Consider the following 19009-nt stretch of genomic DNA (forward strand, 5'->3'; position numbering starts at 1 on the left):
GGATTGTCTCTGTAGTGGAATGTTACAGGAAGTCCTCTTGGTTGGGTAGTGTCCCTGGATTGTAGATCATCCTTTTATAGAGCTGCACTGCACTCACATGTTACTGAACAGCACCTTCCTCTGCAAGAATACTAGCAGTAGAAAATATAGTCTTATGAGAATGAAGCCTGCTGTAAGAGCACCCGAAATAGCCCTATTGCCAGTGTCTCTGCAGAAAGTGGACACTGAGTTGAAACTACTTTCTTGAATTGATTGCACAGTTAAGTACCCTTGTTGCTCGGCACTGTTGCCATTATGGAATCGGAGCAATTGAGAAAGACAACGGTCCGTACTGTAGAATAGAATCCTGTTGTGCTCTTTTTAGTGACCAATCGACACTAGTGTACTAGGAATACATAAACATGATAAAACCGGAAGAAAAGTGATGAATTCAAATGTAATGCATTTTATTTAGAAAAGTCCACAAAACCTGCACCATTCAAAACTTGCAGTGAGTGATTAATAAGAGGATCTGAAACTATGTCAAAGGAAATGAATAGGTAAGACATGAAAATCACAAAAAATCTGGTGCTCAAGATGGATATTGTGTCAAGTGTCATGCCCATGAGACTCTGTGACACATGTTTCGGAAAATATCTGGCTTCAACAGGTGAAGGATTACTTGAAAAGGCAAGCAAGTTAGCAAGGATGTTCCAACCTAGAAGAGGGCATTGCAGTGTGAGGGCATCATAGAAGTCATCATTAGAGACAATGAATACATTAACACTAAGTCAATGACCTCTTAGTTATTATCTTTACCAAGTGGGTGGCCGTGAGACAGTGATCACCACAGATAGGAAGTCAGAGATGTCAGGTGAAATGAAAATAGGCCAGGCAAGAAATCTAGTTTGTAGAAATCATCAATTTTTGAGACAGAGTAAGAAAAATGCTGGAACTCTAGAATAGTGTCCATAATGGAAAAATCTTACAGCAATTCTTAAATTTTGTAAAGTGCGAATGCCAAGAATATAACACACAGTGCATCGAATTTACGCATTTGGCCAATCCAAAGCAGTTGCTAAGGATTGGTGCATGTCAGGACTATTTGTCCCTATTTTGAGTTCATCTTCATTTCCATCTGTAGAAAGTACCAGTATATACACATTTTTTAGAAGACAAAACATCAGAAGCCGAACTAAAAGCTATTTCAGTGCATATAAATCAAAATACTATAAATAAGGATGGCGAGGAGTAGCAACCACCGCACTGTATACTCTCTTCAATCAAAAGTGTTCAATATGAATTGCGGAAGGGTTTGTGTTGCAGGAGTTGTTCCTTTCTTTACCTTCGCTCACTGGACCATCATATGCAAGGTGTGTTTTCCAAACTCACAGACTTGCTTTACACGTTGACTGTGTTTTTTTTCATGTTTTTGTTGTTTTTGCCATGGGGTGTTTATTCTGTGTTTGAATTGGTGTTCAGTTGGTCTATTATGGTCAGATCAGTGCTTTTCTATCAAGTGGCCCTGTGGCCTAATGGATAAGGCATCAGCCTGGGGATTGTGGGTTCAAGTCCCACCTGGGTCGTCAATTATTTTTAATTTTGATCTTAATTAAATATGAACGAATTTCAACATATATTAACATAAAGATGATTAAAAGGTCTCATCAATGAAAATCATCACACTCATCTCATTCACCTTGTCAATACTGATGTATTACCGCGACACTATGCAGTAAAGACACGTGAATCTTGTCCTGTCTTCATAGAGCTGCCTTGCAACTGTGACATATCACTTAATATTTTGCTTCTCAGGGAGTATAGCAGCAGAGAAACATATACTGCTCATTCAATTCCTTATGAGGGCCCCAGCATTTAAGATGTTACTCTTAAGTGAGCTCCCCTGTAGCCACCAATTGCTGAAAAGTGTCTTCCTCAGGTGCCATCTCAACTGTGAAGAGAATCCTCCTAAGCTAGCCTCCTTGCAGTGACATTGCACTGAGAATCATTTTCCTCAGTGAGAATCTCTGCAGTGAAAAAGTTTCTCTTAAGGGATTGTCTCTGTCGTGGAATGTTACAGGAAGTCCTCTTGGTTGGGTAGTGTCCCTGGATTGTAGATCATCCTTTTATAGAGCTGCACTGCACTCACATGTTACTGAACAGCACCTTCCTCTGCAAGAATACTAGCAGTAGAAAATATAGTCTTATGAGAATGAAGCCTGCTGTAAGAGCACCCGAAATAGCCCTATTGCCAGTGTCTCTGCAGAAAGTGGACACTGAGTTGAAACTACTTTCTTGAATTGATTGCACAGTTAAGTACCCTTGTTGCTCGGCACTGTTGCCATTATGGAATCGGAGCGATTGAGAAAGACAACGGTCCGTACTGTAGAATAGAATCCTGTTGTGCTCTTTTTAGTGACCAATCGACACCAGTGTACCAGGAATACATAAACATGATAAAACAGGAAGAAAAGTGATGAATTCAAATGTAATGCATTTTATTTAGAAAAGTCCACAAAACCTGCACCATTCAAAACTTGCAGTGAGTGATTAATAAGAGGATCTGAAACTATGTCAAAGGAAATGAATAGGTAAGACATGAAAATCACAAAAAATCTGGTGCTCAAGATGGATATTGTGTCAAGTGTCATGCCCATGAGACTCTGTGACACATGTTTCGGAAAATATCTGGCTTCAACAGGTGAAGGATTACTTGAAAAGTCAAGCAAGTTAGCAAGGATGTTCCAACCTAGAAGAGGGCATTGCAGTGTGAGGGCATCATAGAAGTCATCATTAGAGACAATGAATACATTATCACTAAGTCAATGACCTCCTAGTTATTATCTTTACCAAGTGGGTGGCCGTGAGACAGTGATCACCACAGATAGGAAGTCAGAGATGTCAGGTGAAATGAAAATATGCCAGGCAAGAAATCTAGTTTGTAGAAATCATCAATTTTTGAGACAGAGTAAGAAAAATGCTGGAACTCTAGAATAGTGTCCATAATGGAAAAATCTTACAGCAATTCTTAAATTTTGTAAAGTGCGAATGCCAAGAATATAACACACAGTGCATCGAATTTACGCATTTGGCCAATCCAAAGCAGTTGCTAAGGATTGGTGTATGTCAGGACTATTTGTCCCTATTTTGAGTTCATCTTCATTTCCATCTGTAGAAAGTACCAGTACATACACATTTTTTAGAAGACAAAACATCAGAAGCCAAACTAAAAGCTATTTCAGTGCATATAAATCAAAATACTATAAATAAGGATGGCGAGGAGTAGCAACCACCGCACTGTATACTCTCTTCAATCAAAAGTGTTCAATATGAATTGCGGAAGGGTTTGTGTTGCAGGAGTTGTTCCTTTCTTTACCTTCGCTCACTGGACCTTCATATGCAAGGTGTGTTTTCCAAACTCACAGACTTGCTCTACATGTTGACTGTGTTTTTTTTTCATGTTTTTGTTGTTTTTGCCATGGGGTGTTTATTCTGTGTTTGAATTGGTGTTCAGTTGGTCTATTATGGTCAGATCAGTGCTTTTCTATCAAGTGGTCCTGTGGCCTAATGGATAAGGCATCAGCCTCCGGAGCTGGGGATTGTGGGTTCAAGTCCCACCTGGGTCGTCAATTATTTTTAATTTTGATCTTAATTAAATATGAACGAATTTCAACATATATTAACATAAAGATGATTAAAAGGTCTCATCAATGAAAATCATCACACTCATTTCATTCACCTTGTCAATACTGATGTATTACCGCGACACTATGCAGTAAAGACACGTGAATCTTGTCCTGTCTTCATAGAGCTGCCTTGCAACTGTGACATATCACTTAATATTTTGCTTCTCAGGGAGTATAGCAGCAGAGAAACATATACTGCTCATTCAATTCCTTATGAGGGCCCCAGCATTTAAGATGTTACTCTTAAGTGAGCTCCCCTGTAGCCACCAATTGCTGAAAAGTGTCTTCCTCAGGTGCCATCTCAACTGTGAAGAGAATCCTCCTAAGCTAGCCTCCTTGCAGTGTTTTGGCACTGAGAATCATTTTCCTCAGTGAGAATCTTTGCAGTGAAAAAGTTTCTCTTAAGGGATTGTCTCTGTAGTGGAATGTTACAGGAAGTCCTCTTGGTTGGGTAGTGTCCCTGGATTGTAGATCATCCTTTTATAGAGCTGCACTGCACTCACATGTTACTGAACAGCACCTTCCTCTGCAAGAATACTAGCAGTAGAAAATATAGTCTTATGAGAATGAAGCCTGCTGTAAGAGCACCCGAAATAGCCCTACTGCCAGTGTCTCTGCAGAAAGTGGACACTGAGTTGAAACTACTTTCTTGAATTGATTGCACAGTTAAGTACCCTTGTTGCTCGGCACTGTTGCCATTATGGAATCGGAGCAATTGAGAAAGACAACGGTCCGTACTGTAGAATAGAATCCTGTTGTGCTCTTTTTAGTGACCAATCGACACTAGTGTACTAGGAATACATAAACATGATAAAACCGGAAGAAAAGTGATGAATTCAAATGTAATGCATTTTATTTAGAAAAGTCCACAAAACCTGCACCATTCAAAACTTGCAGTGAGTGATTAATAAGAGGATCTGAAACTATGTCAAAGGAAATGAATAGGTAAGACATGAAAATCACAAAAAATCTGGTGCTCAAGATGGATATTGTGTCAAGTGTCATGCCCATGAGACTCTGTGACACATGTTTCGGAAAATATCTGGCTTCAACAGGTGAAGGATTACTTGAAAAGGCAAGCAAGTTAGCAAGGATGTTCCAACCTAGAAGAGGGCATTGCAGTGTGAGGGCATCATAGAAGTCATCATTAGAGACAATGAATACATTATCACTAAGTCAATGACCTCTTAGTTATGATCTTTACCAAGTGGGTGGCCGTGAGACAGTGATCACCACAGATAGGAAGTCAGAGATGTCAGGTGAAATGAAAATATGCCAGGCAAGAAATCTAGTTTGTAGAAATCATCAATTTTTGAGACAGAGTAAGAAAAATGCTGGAACTCTAGAATAGTGTCCATAATGGAAAAATCTTACAGCAATTCTTAAATTTTGTAAAGTGCGAATGCCAAGAATATAACACACAGTGCATCGAATTTACGCATTTGGCCAATCCAAAGCAGTTGCTAAGGATTGGTGCATGTCAGGACTATTTGTCCCTATTTTGAGTTCATCTTCATTTCCATCTGTAGAAAGTACCAGTATATACACAATTTTTAGAAGACAAAACATCAGAAGCCGAACTAAAAGCTATTTCAGTGCATATAAATCAAAATACTATAAATAAGGATGGCGAGGAGTAGCAACCACCGCACTGTATACTCTCTTCAATCAAAAGTGTTCAATATGAATTGCGGAAGGGTTTGTGTTGCAGGAGTTGTTCCTTTCTTTACCTTCGCTCACTGGACCATCATATGCAAGGTGTGTTTTCCAAACTCACAGACTTGCTTTACATGTTGACTGTGTTTTTTTCATGTTTTTGTTGTTTTTGCCATGGGGTGTTTATTCTGTGTGTGAATTGGTGTTCAGCTGGTCTATTATGGTCAGATCAGTGCTTTTCCATCAAGTGGCCCTGTGGCCTAATGGATAAGGCGTCAGCCTCCGAAGCTGGGGATTGTGGGTTCAAGTCCCACCTGGGTAGTCAATTATTTTTAATTTTGATCTTAATTAAATATGAACGAATTTCAACATATATTAACATAAAGATGATTAAAAGGTCTCATCAATGAAAATCATCACACTCATTTCATTCACCTTGTCAATACTGATGTATTACCGCGACACTATGCAGTAAAGACACGTGAATCTTGTCCTGTCTTCATAGAGCTGCCTTGCAACTGTGACATATCACTTAATATTTTGCTTCTCAGGGAGTATAGCAGCAGAGAAACAGATACTGCTAATTCAATTCCTTATGAGGGCCCCAGCATTTAAGATGTTACTCTTAAGTGAGCTCCCCTGTAGCCACCAATTGCTGAAAAGTGTCTTCCTCAGGTGCCATCTCAACTGTGAAGAGAATCCTCCTAAGCTAGCCTCCTTGCAGTGTTTTGGCACTGAGAATCATTTTCCTCAGTGAGAATCTCTGCAGTGAAAAAGTTTCTCTTAAGGGATTGTCTCTGTCGTGGAATGTTACAGGAAGTCCTCTTGGTTGGGTAGTGTCCCTGTATTGTAGATCATCCTTTTATAGAGCTGCACTGCACTCACATGTTACTGAACAGCACCTTCCTCTGCAAGAATACTAGCATTAGAAAATATAGTCTTATGAGAATGAAGCCTGCTGTAAGAGCACCCGAAATAGCCCTATTGCCAGTGTCTCTGCAGAAAGTGGACACTGAGTTGAAACTACTTTCTTGAATTGATTGCACAGTTAAGTACCCTTGTTGCTCGGCACTGTTGCCATTATGGAATCGGAGCGATTGAGAAAGACAACGGTCCGTACTGTAGAATAGAATCCTGTTGTGCTCTTTTTAGTGACCAATCGACACCAGTGTACCAGGAATACATAAACATGATAAAACAGGAAGAAAAGTGATGAATTCAAATGTAATGCATTTTATTTAGAAAAGTCCACAAAACCTGCACCATTCAAAACTTGCAGTGAGTGATTAATAAGAGGATCTGAAACTATGTCAAAGGAAATGAATAGGTAAGACATGAAAATCACAAAAAATCTGGTGCTCAAGATGGATATTGTGTCAAGTGTCATGCCCATGAGACTCTGTGACACATGTTTCGGAAAATATCTGGCTTCAACAGGTGAAGGATTACTTGAAAAGTCAAGCAAGTTAGCAAGGATGTTCCAACCTAGAAGAGGGCATTGCAGTGTGAGGGCATCATAGAAGTCATCATTAGAGACAATGAATACATTATCACTAAGTCAATGACCTCCTAGTTATTATCTTTACCAAGTGGGTGGCCGTGAGACAGTGATCACCACAGATAGGAAGTCAGAGATGTCAGGTGAAATGAAAATATGCCAGGCAAGAAATCTAGTTTGTAGAAATCATCAATTTTTGAGACAGAGTAAGAAAAATGCTGGAACTCTAGAATAGTGTCCATAATGGAAAAATCTTACAGCAATTCTTAAATTTTGTAAAGTGCGAATGCCAAGAATATAACACACAGTGCATCGAATTTACGCATTTGGCCAATCCAAAGCAGTTGCTAAGGATTGGTGTATGTCAGGACTATTTGTCCCTATTTTGAGTTCATCTTCATTTCCATCTGTAGAAAGTACCAGTACATACAAATTTTTTAGAAGACAAAACATCAGAAGCCAAACTAAAAGCTATTTCAGTGCATATAAATCAAAATACTATAAATAAGGATGGCGAGGAGTAGCAACCACCGCACTGTATACTCTCTTCAATCAAAAGTGTTCAATATGAATTGCGGAAGGGTTTGTGTTGCAGGAGTTGTTCCTTTCTTTACCTTCGCTCACTGGACCATCATATGCAAGGTGTGTTTTCCAAACTCACAGACTTGCTTTACACGTTGACTGTGTTTTTTTTCATGTTTTTGTTGTTTTTGCCATGGGGTGTTTATTCTGTGTGTGAATTGGTGTTCAGTTGGTCTATTATGGTCAGATCAGTGCTTTTCCATCAAGTGGCCCTGTGGCCTAATGGATAAGGCGTCAGCCTCCGAAGCTGGGGATTGTGGGTTCAAGTCCCACCTGGGTAGTCAATTATTTTTAATTTTGATCTTAATTAAATATGAACGAATTTCAACATATATTAACATAAAGATGATTAAAAGGTCTCATCAATGAAAATCATCACACTCATTTCATTCACCTTGTCAATACTGATGTATTACCGCAACACTATGCAGTAAAGACACGTGAATCTTGTCCTGTCTTCATAGAGCTGCCTTGCAACTGTGACATATCACTTAATATTTTGCTTCTCAGGGAGTATAGCAGCAGAGAAACAGATACTGCTAATTCAATTCCTTATGAGGGCCCCAGCATTTAAGATGTTACTCTTAAGTGAGCTCCCCTGTAGCCACCAATTGCTGAAAAGTGTCTTCCTCAGGTGCCATCTCAACTGTGAAGAGAATCCTCCTAAGCTAGCCTCCTTGCAGTGTTTTGGCACTGAGAATCATTTTCCTCAGTGAGAATCTCTGCAGTGAAAAAGTTTCTCTTAAGGGATTGTCTCTGTCGTGGAATGTTACAGGAAGTCCTCTTGGTTGGGTCGTGTCCCTGGATTGTAGATCATCCTTTTATAGAGCTGCACTGCACTCACATGTTACTGAACAGCACCTTCCTCTGCAAGAATACTAGCATTAGAAAATATAGTCTTATGAGAATGAAGCCTGCTGTAAGAGCACCCGAAATAGCCCTATTGCCAGTGTCTCTGCAGAAAGTGGACACTGAGTTGAAACTACTTTCTTGAATTGATTGCACAGTTAAGTACCCTTGTTGCTCGGCACTGTTGCCATTATGGAATCGGAGCGATTGAGAAAGACAACGGTCCGTACTGTAGAATAGAATCCTGTTGTGCTCTTTTTAGTGACCAATCGACACCAGTGTACCAGGAATACATAAACATGATAAAACAGGAAGAAAAGTGATGAATTCAAATGTAATGCATTTTATTTAGAAAAGTCCACAAAACCTGCACCATTCAAAACTTGCAGTGAGTGATTAATAAGAGGATCTGAAACTATGTCAAAGGAAATGAATAGGTAAGACATGAAAATCACAAAAAATCTGGTGCTCAAGATGGATATTGTGTCAAGTGTCATGCCCATGAGACTCTGTGACACATGTTTCGGAAAATATCTGGCTTCAACAGGTGAAGGATTACTTGAAAAGTCAAGCAAGTTAGCAAGGATGTTCCAACCTAGAAGAGGGCATTGCAGTGTGAGGGCATCATAGAAGTCATCATTAGAGACAATGAATACATTATCACTAAGTCAATGACCTCCTAGTTATTATCTTTACCAAGTGGGTGGCCGTGAGACAGTGATCACCACAGATAGGAAGTCAGAGATGTCAGGTGAAATGAAAATATGCCAGGCAAGAAATCTAGTTTGTAGAAATCATCAATTTTTGAGACAGAGTAAGAAAAATGCTGGAACTCTAGAATAGTGTCCATAATGGAAAAATCTTACAGCAATTCTTAAATTTTGTAAAGTGCGAATGCCAAGAATATAACACACAGTGCATCGAATTTACGCATTTGGCCAATCCAAAGCAGTTGCTAAGGATTGGTGTATGTCAGGACTATTTGTCCCTATTTTGAGTTCATCTTCATTTCCATCTGTAGAAAGTACCAGTACATACAAATTTTTTAGAAGACAAAACATCAGAAGCCAAACTAAAAGCTATTTCAGTGCATATAAATCAAAATACTATAAATAAGGATGGCGAGGAGTAGCAACCACCGCACTGTATACTCTCTTCAATCAAAAGTGTTCAATATGAATTGCGGAAGGGTTTGTGTTGCAGGAGTTGTTCCTTTCTTTACCTTCGCTCACTGGACCATCATATGCAAGGTGTGTTTTCCAAACTCACAGACTTGCTTTACACGTTGACTGTGTTTTTTTTCATGTTTTTGTTGTTTTTGCCATGGGGTGTTTATTCTGTGTGTGAATTGGTGTTCAGTTGGTCTATTATGGTCAGATCAGTGCTTTTCCATCAAGTGGCCCTGTGGCCTAATGGATAAGGCGTCAGCCTCCGAAGCTGGGGATTGTGGGTTCAAGTCCCACCTGGGTAGTCAATTATTTTTAATTTTGATCTTAATTAAATATGAACGAATTTCAACATATATTAACATAAAGATGATTAAAAGGTCTCATCAATGAAAATCATCACACTCATTTCATTCACCTTGTCAATACTGATGTATTACCGCGACACTATGCAGTAAAGACACGTGAATCTTGTCCTGTCTTCATAGAGCTGCCTTGCAACTGTGACATATCACTTAATATTTTGCTTCTCAGGGAGTATAGCAGCAGAGAAACATATACTGCTCATTCAATTCCTTATGAGGGCCCCAGCATTTAAGATGTTACTCTTAAGTGAGCTCCCCTGTAGCCACCAATTGCTGAAAAGTGTCTTCCTCAGGTGCCATCTCAACTGTGAAGAGAATCCTCCTAAGCTAGCCTCCTTGCAGTGACATGTCACTGAGAATCATTTTCCTCAGTGAGAATCTCTGCAGTGAAAAAGTTTCTCTTAAGGGATTGTCTCTGTAGTGGAATGTTACAGGAAGTCCTCTTGGTTGGGTAGTATCCCTGGATTGTAGATCATCCTTTTATAGAGCTGCACTGCACTCACATGTTACTGAACAGCACCTTCCTCTGCAAGAATACTAGCAGTAGAAAATATAGTCTTATGAGAATGAAGCCTGCTGTAAGAGCACCCGAATTAGCCCTATTGCCAGTGTCTCTGCAGAAAGTGGACACTGAGTTGAAACTACTTTCTTGAATTGATTGCACAGTTAAGTACCCTTGTTGCTCGGCACTGTTGCCATTATGGAATCGGAGCAATTGAGAAAGACAACGGTCCGTACTGTAGAATAGAATCCTGTTGTGCTCTTTTTAGTGACCAATCGACACTAGTGTACTAGGAATACATAAACATGATAAAACCGGAAGAAAAGTGATGAATTCAAATGTAATGCATTTTATTTAGAAAAGTCCACAAAACCTGCACCATTCAAAACTTGCAGTGAGTGATTAATAAGAGGATCTGAAACTATGTCAAAGGAAATGAATAGGTAAGACATGAAAATCACAAAAAATCTGGTGCTCAAGATGGATATTGTGTCAAGTGTCATGCCCATGAGACTCTGTGACACATGTTTTGGAAAATATCTGGCTTCAACAGGTGAAGGATTACTTGAAAAGTCAAGCAAGTTAGCAAGGATGTTCCAACCTAGAAGAGGGCATTGCAGTGTGAGGGCATCATAGAAGTCATCATTAGAGACAATGAATACATTATCACTAAGTCAATGACCTCCTAGTTATTATCTTTACCAAGTGGGTGGCCGTGAGACAGTGATCACCACAGATAGGAAGTCAGAGATGTCAGGTGAAATGAAAATATGCCAGGCAAGAAATCTAGTTTGTAGAAATCATCAATTTTTGAGACAGAGTAAGAAAAATGCTGGAACTCTAGAATAGTGTCCATAATGGAAAAATCTTACAGCAATTCTTAAATTTTGTAAAGTGCGAATGCCAAGAATATAACACACAGTGCATCGAATTTACGCATTTGGCCAATCCAAAGCAGTTGCTAAGGATTGGTGCATGTCAGGACTATTTGTCCCTATTTTGAGTTCATCTTCATTTCCATCTGTAGAAAGTACCAGTATATACACATTTTTTAGAAGACAAAACATCAGAAGCCGAACTAAAAGCTATTTCAGTGCATATAAATCAAAATACTATAAATAAGGATGGCGAGGAGTAGCAACCACCGCACTGTATACTCTCTTCAATCAAAAGTGTTCAATATGAATTGCGGAAGGGTTTGTGTTGCAGGAGTTGTTCCTTTCTTTACCTTCGCTCACTGGACCATCATATGCAAGGTGTGTTTTCCAAACTCACAGACTTGCTTTACATGTTGACTGTGTTTTTTTCATGTTTTTGTTGTTTTTGCCATGGGGTGTTTATTCTGTGTTTGAATTGGTGTTCAGTTGGTCTATTATGGTCAGATCAGTGCTTTTCTATCAAGTGGTCCTGTGGCCTAATGGATAAGGCATCAGCCTCCGGAGCTGGGGATTGTGGGTTCAAGTCCCACCTGGGTCGTCAATTATTTTTAATTTTGATCTTAATTAAATATGAACGAATTTCAACATATATTAACATAAAGATGATTAAAAGGTCTCATCAATGAAAATCATCACACTCATTTCATTCACCTTGTCAATACTGATGTATTACCGCGACACTATGCAGTAAAGACACGTGAATCTTGTCCTGTCTTCATAGAGCTGCCTTGCAACTGTGACATATCACTTAATATTTTGCTTCTCAGGGAGTATAGCAGCAGAGAAACATATACTGCTCATTCAATTCCTTATGAGGGCCCCAGCATTTAAGATGTTACTCTTAAGTGAGCTCCCCTGTAGCCACCAATTGCTGAAAAGTGTCTTCCTCAGGTGCCATCTCAACTGTGAAGAGAATCCTCCTAAGCTAGCCTCCTTGCAGTGTTTTGGCACTGAGAATCATTTTCCTCAGTGAGAATCTTTGCAGTGAAAAAGTTTCTCTTAAGGGATTGTCTCTGTAGTGGAATGTTACAGGAAGTCCTCTTGGTTGGGTAGTGTCCCTGGATTGTAGATCATCCTTTTATAGAGCTGCACTGCACTCACATGTTACTGAACAGCACCTTCCTCTGCAAGAATACTAGCAGTAGAAAATATAGTCTTATGAGAATGAAGCCTGCTGTAAGAGCACCCGAAATAGCCCTACTGCCAGTGTCTCTGCAGAAAGTGGACACTGAGTTGAAACTACTTTCTTGAATTGATTGCACAGTTAAGTACCCTTGTTGCTCGGCACTGTTGCCATTATGGAATCGGAGCAATTGAGAAAGACAACGGTCCGTACTGTAGAATAGAATCCTGTTGTGCTCTTTTTAGTGACCAATCGACACTAGTGTACTAGGAATACATAAACATGATAAAACCGGAAGAAAAGTGATGAATTCAAATGTAATGCATTTTATTTAGAAAAGTCCACAAAACCTGCACCATTCAAAACTTGCAGTGAGTGATTAATAAGAGGATCTGAAACTATGTCAAAGGAAATGAATAGGTAAGACATGAAAATCACAAAAAATCTGGTGCTCAAGATGGATATTGTGTCAAGTGTCATGCCCATGAGACTCTGTGACACATGTTTCGGAAAATATCTGGCTTCAACAGGTGAAGGATTACTTGAAAAGGCAAGCAAGTTAGCAAGGATGTTCCAACCTAGAAGAGGGCATTGCAGTGTGAGGGCATCATAGAAGTCATCATTAGAGACAATGAATACATTATCACTAAGTCAATGACCTCTTAGTTATGATCTTTACCAAGTGGGTGGCCGTGAGACAGTGATCACCACAGATAGGAAGTCAGAGATGTCAGGTGAAATGAAAATATGCCAGGCAAGAAATCTAGTTTGTAGAAATCATCAATTTTTGAGACAGAGTAAGAAAAATGCTGGAACTCTAGAATAGTGTCCATAATGGAAAAATCTTACAGCAATTCTTAAATTTTGTAAAGTGCGAATGCCAAGAATATAACACACAGTGCATCGAATTTACGCATTTGGCCAATCCAAAGCAGTTGCTAAGGATTGGTGCATGTCAGGACTATTTGTCCCTATTTTGAGTTCATCTTCATTTCCATCTGTAGAAAGTACCAGTATATACACAATTTTTAGAAGACAAAACATCAGAAGCCGAACTAAAAGCTATTTCAGTGCATATAAATCAAAATACTATAAATAAGGATGGCGAGGAGTAGCAACCACCGCACTGTATACTCTCTTCAATCAAAAGTGTTCAATATGAATTGCGGAAGGGTTTGTGTTGCAGGAGTTGTTCCTTTCTTTACCTTCGCTCACTGGACCATCATATGCAAGGTGTGTTTTCCAAACTCACAGACTTGCTTTACATGTTGACTGTGTTTTTTTCATGTTTTTGTTGTTTTTGCCATGGGGTGTTTATTCTGTGTGTGAATTGGTGTTCAGCTGGTCTATTATGGTCAGATCAGTGCTTTTCCATCAAGTGGCCCTGTGGCCTAATGGATAAGGCGTCAGCCTCCGAAGCTGGGGATTGTGGGTTCAAGTCCCACCTGGGTAGTCAATTATTTTTAATTTTGATCTTAATTAAATATGAACGAATTTCAACATATATTAACATAAAGATGATTAAAAGGTCTCATCAATGAAAATCATCACACTCATTTCATTCACCTTGTCAATACTGATGTATTACCGCGACACTATGCAGTAAAGACACGTGAATCTTGTCCTGTCTTCATAGAGCTGCCTTGCAACTGTGACATATCACTTAATATTTTGCTTCTCAGGGAGTATAGCAGCAGAGAAACAGATACTGCTAATTCAATTCCTTATGAGGGCCCCAGCATTTAAGATGTTACTCTTAAGTGAGCTCCCCTGTAGCCACCAATTGCTGAAAAGTGTCTTCCTCAGGTGCCATCTCAACTGTGAAGAGAATCCTCCTAAGCTAGCCTCCTTGCAGTGTTTTGGCACTGAGAATCATTTTCCTCAGTGAGAATCTCTGCAGTGAAAAAGTTTCTCTTAAGGGATTGTCTCTGTCGTGGAATGTTACAGGAAGTCCTCTTGGTTGGGTAGTGTCCCTGTATTGTAGATCATCCTTTTATAGAGCTGCACTGCACTCACATGTTACTGAACAGCACCTTCCTCTGCAAGAATACTAGCATTAGAAAATATAGTCTTATGAGAATGAAGCCTGCTGTAAGAGCACCCGAAATAGCCCTATTGCCAGTGTCTCTGCAGAAAGTGGACACTGAGTTGAAACTACTTTCTTGAATTGATTGCACAGTTAAGTACCCTTGTTGCTCGGCACTGTTGCCATTATGGAATCGGAGCGATTGAGAAAGACAACGGTCCGTACTGTAGAATAGAATCCTGTTGTGCTCTTTTTAGTGACCAATCGACACCAGTGTACCAGGAATACATAAACATGATAAAACAGGAAGAAAAGTGATGAATTCAAATGTAATGCATTTTATTTAGAAAAGTCCACAAAACCTGCACCATTCAAAACTTGCAGTGAGTGATTAATAAGAGGATCTGAAACTATGTCAAAGGAAATGAATAGGTAAGACATGAAAATCACAAAAAATCTGGTGCTCAAGATGGATATTGTGTCAAGTGTCATGCCCATGAGACTCTGTGACACATGTTTCGGAAAATATCTGGCTTCAACAGGTGAAGGATTACTTGAAAAGTCAAGCAAGTTAGCAAGGATGTTCCAACCTAGAAGAGGGCATTGCAGTGTGAGGGCATCATAGAAGTCATCATTAGAGACAATGAATACATTATCACTAAGTCAATGACCTCCTAGTTATTATCTTTACCAAGTGGGTGGCCGTGAGACAGTGATCACCACAGATAGGAAGTCAGAGATGTCAGGTGAAATGAAAATATGCCAGGCAAGAAATCTAGTTTGTAGAAATCATCAATTTTTGAGACAGAGTAAGAAAAATGCTGGAACTCTAGAATAGTGTCCATAATGGAAAAATCTTACAGCAATTCTTAAATTTTGTAAAGTGCGAATGCCAAGAATATAACACACAGTGCATCGAATTTACGCATTTGGCCAATCCAAAGCAGTTGCTAAGGATTGGTGTATGTCAGGACTATTTGTCCCTATTTTGAGTTCATCTTCATTTCCATCTGTAGAAAGTACCAGTACATACAAATTTTTTAGAAGACAAAACATCAGAAGCCAAACTAAAAGCTATTTCAGTGCATATAAATCAAAATACTATAAATAAGGATGGCGAGGAGTAGCAACCACCGCACTGTATACTCTCTTCAATCAAAAGTGTTCAATATGAATTGCGGAAGGGTTTGTGTTGCAGGAGTTGTTCCTTTCTTTACCTTCGCTCACTGGACCATCATATGCAAGGTGTGTTTTCCAAACTCACAGACTTGCTTTACACGTTGACTGTGTTTTTTTTCATGTTTTTGTTGTTTTTGCCATGGGGTGTTTATTCTGTGTGTGAATTGGTGTTCAGTTGGTCTATTATGGTCAGATCAGTGCTTTTCCATCAAGTGGCCCTGTGGCCTAATGGATAAGGCGTCAGCCTCCGAAGCTGGGGATTGTGGGTTCAAGTCCCACCTGGGTAGTCAATTATTTTTAATTTTGATCTTAATTAAATATGAACGAATTTCAACATATATTAACATAAAGATGATTAAAAGGTCTCATCAATGAAAATCATCACACTCATTTCATTCACCTTGTCAATACTGATGTATTACCGCAACACTATGCAGTAAAGACACGTGAATCTTGTCCTGTCTTCATAGAGCTGCCTTGCAACTGTGACATATCACTTAATATTTTGCTTCTCAGGGAGTATAGCAGCAGAGAAACAGATACTGCTAATTCAATTCCTTATGAGGGCCCCAGCATTTAAGATGTTACTCTTAAGTGAGCTCCCCTGTAGCCACCAATTGCTGAAAAGTGTCTTCCTCAGGTGCCATCTCAACTGTGAAGAGAATCCTCCTAAGCTAGCCTCCTTGCAGTGTTTTGGCACTGAGAATCATTTTCCTCAGTGAGAATCTCTGCAGTGAAAAAGTTTCTCTTAAGGGATTGTCTCTGTCGTGGAATGTTACAGGAAGTCCTCTTGGTTGGGTCGTGTCCCTGGATTGTAGATCATCCTTTTATAGAGCTGCACTGCACTCACATGTTACTGAACAGCACCTTCCTCTGCAAGAATACTAGCATTAGAAAATATAGTCTTATGAGAATGAAGCCTGCTGTAAGAGCACCCGAAATAGCCCTATTGCCAGTGTCTCTGCAGAAAGTGGACACTGAGTTGAAACTACTTTCTTGAATTGATTGCACAGTTAAGTACCCTTGTTGCTCGGCACTGTTGCCATTATGGAATCGGAGCGATTGAGAAAGACAACGGTCCGTACTGTAGAATAGAATCCTGTTGTGCTCTTTTTAGTGACCAATCGACACCAGTGTACCAGGAATACATAAACATGATAAAACAGGAAGAAAAGTGATGAATTCAAATGTAATGCATTTTATTTAGAAAAGTCCACAAAACCTGCACCATTCAAAACTTGCAGTGAGTGATTAATAAGAGGATCTGAAACTATGTCAAAGGAAATGAATAGGTAAGACATGAAAATCACAAAAAATCTGGTGCTCAAGATGGATATTGTGTCAAGTGTCATGCCCATGAGACTCTGTGACACATGTTTCGGAAAATATCTGGCTTCAACAGGTGAAGGATTACTTGAAAAGTCAAGCAAGTTAGCAAGGATGTTCCAACCTAGAAGAGGGCATTGCAGTGTGAGGGCATCATAGAAGTCATCATTAGAGACAATGAATACATTATCACTAAGTCAATGACCTCCTAGTTATTATCTTTACCAAGTGGGTGGCCGTGAGACAGTGATCACCACAGATAGGAAGTCAGAGATGTCAGGTGAAATGAAAATATGCCAGGCAAGAAATCTAGTTTGTAGAAATCATCAATTTTTGAGACAGAGTAAGAAAAATGCTGGAACTCTAGAATAGTGTCCATAATGGAAAAATCTTACAGCAATTCTTAAATTTTGTAAAGTGCGAATGCCAAGAATATAACACACAGTGCATCGAATTTACGCATTTGGCCAATCCAAAGCAGTTGCTAAGGATTGGTGTATGTCAGGACTATTTGTCCCTATTTTGAGTTCATCTTCATTTCCATCTGTAGAAAGTACCAGTACATACAAATTTTTTAGAAGACAAAACATCAGAAGCCAAACTAAAAGCTATTTCAGTGCATATAAATCAAAATACTATAAATAAGGATGGCGAGGAGTAGCAACCACCGCACTGTATACTCTCTTCAATCAAAAGTGTTCAATATGAATTGCGGAAGGGTTTGTGTTGCAGGAGTTGTTCCTTTCTTTACCTTCGCTCACTGGACCATCATATGCAAGGTGTGTTTTCCAAACTCACAGACTTGCTTTACACGTTGACTGTGTTTTTTTTCATGTTTTTGTTGTTTTTGCCATGGGGTGTTTATTCTGTGTGTGAATTGGTGTTCAGTTGGTCTATTATGGTCAGATCAGTGCTTTTCCATCAAGTGGCCCTGTGGCCTAATGGATAAGGCGTCAGCCTCCGAAGCTGGGGATTGTGGGTTCAAGTCCCACCTGGGTAGTCAATTATTTTTAATTTTGATCTTAATTAAATATGAACGAATTTCAACATATATTAACATAAAGATGATTAAAAGGTCTCATCAATGAAAATCATCACACTCATTTCATTCACCTTGTCAATACTGATGTATTACCGCGACACTATGCAGTAAAGACACGTGAATCTTGTCCTGTCTTCATAGAGCTGCCTTGCAACTGTGACATATCACTTAATATTTTGCTTCTCAGGGAGTATAGCAGCAGAGAAACATATACTGCTCATTCAATTCCTTATGAGGGCCCCAGCATTTAAGATGTTACTCTTAAGTGAGCTCCCCTGTAGCCACCAATTGCTGAAAAGTGTCTTCCTCAGGTGCCATCTCAACTGTGAAGAGAATCCTCCTAAGCTAGCCTCCTTGCAGTGACATGTCACTGAGAATCATTTTCCTCAGTGAGAATCTCTGCAGTGAAAAAGTTTCTCTTAAGGGATTGTCTCTGTAGTGGAATGTTACAGGAAGTCCTCTTGGTTGGGTAGTATCCCTGGATTGTAGATCATCCTTTTATAGAGCTGCACTGCACTCACATGTTACTGAACAGCACCTTCCTCTGCAAGAATACTAGCAGTAGAAAATATAGTCTTATGAGAATGAAGCCTGCTGTAAGAGCACCCGAATTAGCCCTATTGCCAGTGTCTCTGCAGAAAGTGGACACTGAGTTGAAACTACTTTCTTGAATTGATTGCACAGTTAAGTACCCTTGTTGCTCGGCACTGTTGCCATTATGGAATCGGAGCAATTGAGAAAGACAACGGTCCGTACTGTAGAATAGAATCCTGTTGTGCTCTTTTTAGTGACCAATCGACACTAGTGTACTAGGAATACATAAACATGATAAAACCGGAAGAAAAGTGATGAATTCAAATGTAATGCATTTTATTTAGAAAAGTCCACAAAACCTGCACCATTCAAAACTTGCAGTGAGTGATTAATAAGAGGATCTGAAACTATGTCAAAGGAAATGAATAGGTAAGACATGAAAATCACAAAAAATCTGGTGCTCAAGATGGATATTGTGTCAAGTGTCATGCCCATGAGACTCTGTGACACATGTTTTGGAAAATATCTGGCTTCAACAGGTGAAGGATTACTTGAAAA

The 19009-nt window shown here is 39.4% G+C and overlaps 8 non-coding genes across 8 annotated transcripts; all 8 read left to right on the top strand.

Annotated features, from left to right (window-relative positions):
- Positions 1–3532: 3532 nt before the first annotated feature.
- On the top strand, positions 3533–3605 carry TRNAR-CCG (transfer RNA arginine (anticodon CCG)). The gene has a single exon. It is a non-coding gene; the product is annotated as a tRNA-Arg (tRNA).
- Positions 3606–5570: 1965 nt separating this feature from the next.
- Positions 5571–5646, top strand: TRNAR-CCG (transfer RNA arginine (anticodon CCG)). The gene has a single exon. It is a non-coding gene; the product is annotated as a tRNA-Arg (tRNA).
- Positions 5647–7609: 1963 nt separating this feature from the next.
- TRNAR-CCG (transfer RNA arginine (anticodon CCG)) lies at positions 7610–7685 on the top strand. The gene has a single exon. It is a non-coding gene; the product is annotated as a tRNA-Arg (tRNA).
- Positions 7686–9648: 1963 nt separating this feature from the next.
- On the top strand, positions 9649–9724 carry TRNAR-CCG (transfer RNA arginine (anticodon CCG)). The gene has a single exon. It is a non-coding gene; the product is annotated as a tRNA-Arg (tRNA).
- Positions 9725–11686: 1962 nt separating this feature from the next.
- TRNAR-CCG (transfer RNA arginine (anticodon CCG)) lies at positions 11687–11759 on the top strand. The gene has a single exon. It is a non-coding gene; the product is annotated as a tRNA-Arg (tRNA).
- A 1965-nt stretch (positions 11760–13724) lies between these two features.
- On the top strand, positions 13725–13800 carry TRNAR-CCG (transfer RNA arginine (anticodon CCG)). Its single transcript has one exon. It is a non-coding gene; the product is annotated as a tRNA-Arg (tRNA).
- A 1963-nt stretch (positions 13801–15763) lies between these two features.
- On the top strand, positions 15764–15839 carry TRNAR-CCG (transfer RNA arginine (anticodon CCG)). The gene has a single exon. It is a non-coding gene; the product is annotated as a tRNA-Arg (tRNA).
- A 1963-nt stretch (positions 15840–17802) lies between these two features.
- On the top strand, positions 17803–17878 carry TRNAR-CCG (transfer RNA arginine (anticodon CCG)). The gene has a single exon. It is a non-coding gene; the product is annotated as a tRNA-Arg (tRNA).
- Positions 17879–19009: the final 1131 nt, after the last annotated feature.

The sequence above is a fragment of the Ambystoma mexicanum genome, chromosome 3q (assembly GCF_040938575.1).
Source record: "Ambystoma mexicanum isolate Mex_15411 chromosome 3q, UKY_AmexF1_1, whole genome shotgun sequence".
Lineage (NCBI taxonomy): Eukaryota > Metazoa > Chordata > Amphibia > Caudata > Ambystomatidae > Ambystoma > Ambystoma mexicanum.